The sequence below is a fragment of the Lonchura striata genome, chromosome 37 (assembly GCF_046129695.1).
Source record: "Lonchura striata isolate bLonStr1 chromosome 37, bLonStr1.mat, whole genome shotgun sequence".
Lineage (NCBI taxonomy): Eukaryota > Metazoa > Chordata > Aves > Passeriformes > Estrildidae > Lonchura > Lonchura striata.
The window spans coordinates 3140088-3145087 of NC_134639.1; positions in this window are offsets into that span (position 1 = coordinate 3140088).

The window sequence follows — 5000 nt, forward strand, 5'->3', positions numbered from 1 at the left end:
GTAGGGCTGCGCGGCACCCCGGGCGGAGGGGGCTGCTGACGCTGCTTCGACGGCAGGCTGACGCAGGCTGCCTGTCAGCTTGGTCTGGGATCGCTCTGGGTACCAGAGGGAAAGAAATAAAGTTCGCCAAGAAAATTCCTTTTCCGGATCAGTTTCTTGCGCCGAGGGAACAGAAGAGTCGTTCTCTTCGAGAAGGGAGGAAAGGGGAAGCGCGGGAAATGAAACCCGAACCCCAAACCAGACCAAGGGGAACCAAGCCACAAAAAACAAAGGGATAACCCCGTAACTCCCAAAACAAACCCAGAAAACTCGAACCAAAAGTCCCGCAACGCACATTCCCCCACCCCCCACAAAAACCCACACCGAGCCCCCCCCCTCGCGCCCGCCCCCCCCACCCCCACCAGGCAAAAAAAGGTAAAGCCGGCCATTGAGAAACGCTCTACTACCCGGGTATGGGGAAATACCTCTTGCCATGGCCCCGGAATAGACTTTTCCTCCGGGCGCCGGGGTAGACCCGTTGTCCGGCCCCCCGGGCTACACCTGGTATGCCGGAGCCGGGGTAGACCTTGTACCCGGCGGCCGGGGTAGACCTGGTATCCCGGAGCCGGGGTAGACCTTGTACCCGGCGGCCGGGGTAGACCTGGTATCCCGGAGACGGGGTAGACCTTGTACCCGGCGGCCGGGGTAGACCTGGTATCCAGGAGCCGGGGTAGACCTTGTACCCGGCGGCCGGGGTAGACCTGGTATCCAGGAGACGGGGTATACCTTGTACCCGGCGGCCGGGGTAGACCTGGTATCCCGGAGACGGGGTAGACCTTGTACCCGGCGGCCGGGGTAGACCTGGTATCCCGGAGCCGGGGTAGACCTTGTACCCGGCGGCCGGGGTAGACCTGGTATCCGGGAGCCGGGGTAGACCTTGTACCCGGCGGCCGGGGTAGACCTGGTATCCCGGAGCCGGGGTAGACCTTGTACCCGGCGGCCGGGGTAGACCTGGTATCCCGGAGCCGGGGTAGACCTTGTACCCGGCGGCCGGGGTAGACCTGGTATCCCGGAGACGGGGTAGACCTTGTACACGGCGGCCGGGGTAGACCTGGTATCCCGGAGACGGGGTAGACCTTGTACCCGGCGGCCGGGGTAGACCTGGTATCCCGGAGCCGGGGTAGACCTTGTACCCGGCGGCCGGGGTAGACCTGGTATCCCGGAGACGGGGTAGACCTTGTACCCGGCGGCCGGGGTAGACCTGGTATCCCGGAGACGGGGTAGACCTTGTACCCGGCGGCCGGGGTAGACCTGGTATCCCGGAGACGGGGTAGACCTTGTACCCGGCGGCCGGGGTAGACCTGGTATCCCGGAGCCGGGGTAGACCTTGTACCCGGCGGCCGGGGTAGACCTGGTATCCCGGAGACGGGGTAGACCTTGTACCCGGCGGCCGGGGTAGACCTGGTATCCCGGAGACGGGGTAGACCTTGTACCCGGCGGCCGGGGTAGACCTGGTATCCGGGAGCCGGGGTAGACCTTGTACCCGGCGGCCGGGGTAGACCTGGTATCCGGGAGACGGGGTAGACCTTGTACCCGGCGGCCGGGGTAGACCTGGTATCCCGGAGCCGGGGTAGACCTTGTACCCGGCGGCCGGGGTAGACCTGGTATCCCGGAGACGGGGTAGACCTTGTACCCGGCGGCCGGGGTAGACCTGGTATCCGGGAGCCGGGGTAGACCTTGTACCCGGCGGCCGGGGTAGACCTGGTATCCCGGAGACGGGGTAGACCTTGTACCCGGCGGCCGGGGTAGACCTGGTATCCCGGAGCCGGGGTAGACCTTGTACCCGGCGGCCGGGGTAGACCTGGTATCCGGGAGCCGGGGTAGACCTTGTACCCGGCGGCCGGGGTAGACCTGGTATCCCGGAGCCGGGGTAGACCTTGTACCCGGCGGCCGGGGTAGACCTGGTATCCGGGAGCCGGGGTAGACCTTGTACCCGGCGGCCGGGGTAGACCTGGTATCCCGGAGACGGGGTAGACCTTGTACCCGGCGGCCGGGGTAGACCTGGTATCCCGGAGACGGGGTAGACCTTGTACCCGGCGGCCGGGGTAGACCTGGTATCCGGGAGACGGGGTAGACCTTGTACCCGGCGGCCGGGGTAGACCTGGTATCCGGGAGCCGGGGTAGACCTTGTACCCGGCGGCCGGGGTAGACCTGGTATCCCGGAGACGGGGTAGACCTTGTACCCGGCGGCCGGGGTAGACCTGGTATCCAGGAGACGGGGTAGACCTTGTACCCGGCGGCCGGGGTAGACCTGGTATCCCGGAGCCGGGGTAGACCTTGTACCCGGCGGCCGGGGTAGACCTGGTATCCAGGAAACGGGGTAGACCTTGTACCCGGCGGCCGGGGTAGACCTGGTATCCCGGAGCCGGGGTAGACCTTGTACCCGGCGGCCGGGGTAGACCTGGTATCCCGGAGCCGGGGTAGACCTTGTACCCGGCGGCCGGGGTAGACCTGGTATCCCGGAGCCGGGGTAGACCTTGTACCCGGCGGCCGGGGTAGACCTGGTATCCCGGAGACGGGGTAGACCTTGTACCCGGCGGCCGGGGTAGACCTGGTATCCCGGAGACGGGGTAGACCTTGTACCCGGCGGCCGGGGTAGACCTGGTATCCCGGAGACGGGGTAGACCTTGTACCCGGCGGCCGGGGTAGACCTGGTATCCAGGAGACGGGGTAGACCTTGTACCCGGCGGCCGGGGTAGACCTGGTATCCAGGAGCCGGGGTAGACCTTGTACCCGGCGGCCGGGGTAGACCTGGTATCCAGGAGCCGGGGTAGACCTTGTACCCGGCGGTCGGGGTAGACCTGGTATCCAGGAGACGGGGTAGACCTTGTACCCGGCGGCCGGGGTAGACCTGGTATCCGGGAGCCGGGGTAGACCTTGTACCCGGCGGCCGGGGTAGACCTGGTATCCCGGAGCCGGGGTAGACCTTGTACCCGGCGGCCGGGGTAGACCTGGTATCCAGGAGACGGGGTAGACCTTGTACCCGGCGGCCGGGGTAGACCTGGTATCCAGGAGCCGGGGTAGACCTTGTACCCGGCGGCCGGGGTAGACCTGGTATCCCGGAGACGGGGTAGACCTTGTACCCGGCGGCCGGGGTAGACCTGGTATCCAGGAGCCGGGGTAGACCTTGTACCCGGCGGCCGGGGTAGACCTGGTATCCGGGAGCCGGGGTAGACCTTGTACACGGCGGCCGGGGTAGACCTGGTATCCCGGAGACGGGGTAGACCTTGTACCCGGCGGCCGGGGTAGACCTGGTATCCGGGAGCCGGGGTAGACCTTGTACCCGGCGGCCGGGGTAGACCTGGTATCCAGGAGACGGGGTATACCTTGTACCCGGCGGCCGGGGTAGACCTGGTATCCCGGAGCCGGGGTAGACCTTGTACCCGGCGGCCGGGGTAGACCTGGTATCCAGGAGACGGGGTAGACCTTGTACCCGGCGGCCGGGGTAGACCTGGTATCCAGGAGCCGGGGTAGACCTTGTACCCGGCGGCCGGGGTAGACCTGGTATCCCGGAGCCGGGGTAGACCTGGTCTCCGTCCGCCCGGGTAGACCTGGTGTCGCGGCCGCCTGCGGAAGTTCACCAAGGGGTCGCTGTTCCAGGCTGCCTCCGGCTATGTCGACGTAGCGGTCGGCCTGCGCTGGCGCACCCTCCCGGTCGACTTCCACTCGTCTCCTTGGAGGCGTCGGCGGCCTTGGACTTATCTTTCCGTATATTGGGAGCGAGGTGACGGGCCGCGTCCCCGCAGGTTTCCAGGGTGCCTGCGTCGCAAGGCGGAGGATAGGGCGGCCGCGCCGCGCGGTCGTCGGGGCAGAGCGAGTGCCGCCTAGGCCGGGTGAGCCGCGTGGCTTGGTCCCGGTTCCCGTCCTGCCCAGGGCGCTCTTTCGGGGGGAGAGCTGCCCGAGAAGCCAGAGAGAAGAGAATGGGCAGTGTGAAGGGCCACCAGAGAGAGAGCCGAGAGCCGAGAGAGACGGCCCGAAAGACCGTGTCGAGAAGCCGCTCGCTGGCCGCAGCGAGGCGGTGAGAAGCCCCGCGTGTGTGTTGCTCCGCTCCGGTCGGCTGCCGTGCCGGCCCGGTTGAAGGGGGGGCGGCCCCCCTGGGACGATCGGTGGCAGGTGAGGCGGCGGCGCCTCGTCCCTTTTCCGCCTGGCCTTAAGCCGGGGCCCGCTCCGGCAGGCATTTTTCCGGCAGCCGGTCCGGTGGCAGTGGCCGGCAGCCGGGGGTCGACGCGGCCGGGCTTTTTTTTTCCCCGGCCCTCGCCCGAGAGCCTCCTCCCCGAGCAAGGCCCGGCCAGCCCGCCGCGGTGGCGGCGCCCGGTTCCCCCGCTCCCGACCTGTTTGCCAGCGTGTCCGTGTCGGAAGGGCAGCGGTGGGGCGCGCGGCCTGGCCTCGGCATTCGCCGCGTGGCCGGAGGGGCTCGGTGACGGCGGTCGCCCGATGAGCCGTGGAGCCGGGGTGGCGGCACCCCGTCCCACCGGCGCGTGCTGTTGAAGTCACCCCCTTCCTCGGCCTTAAGCCGGGGACCCGCCTTGCGGGCGGGCTGTTTTTTTCGCGGGCAGAGAGGGGCCGGCCGCGGTGGCCGGCCCGCCCTAGCACGGACCGAAGCCCCCGGCAGAGAGCAACCCCCGGAAGGTCGCGGGCGAGGCGGCGGCGCCTCGCCCTTCCTCGGTCGTGGCGACCGAGCCCGCTTCTGCCCCGGGCGGTCCGTTGCTATTTTTTCAAGGGCGTGTGCGGGTGCTGTGGGGGGCCCCGCCCGCCCGGCCTCCGATGGCCTTTTCCTCTCGCGGCCCTAAGCCGCGGCACCGAGAAGCGTGCGGGCCCACGAAAGCCGAGGTTGTGTGGAGCCGGGGGGCCGAGCGAGCCCCGAGCCGAGCGATGCCGGTGGGTTTCGAAGGGGGGGGGGCAGCGAGAAGGCGGCGCGCGCCTCGCCCCCCCCCGGGCCCCCGGCGCCCGTGGTTAGCACG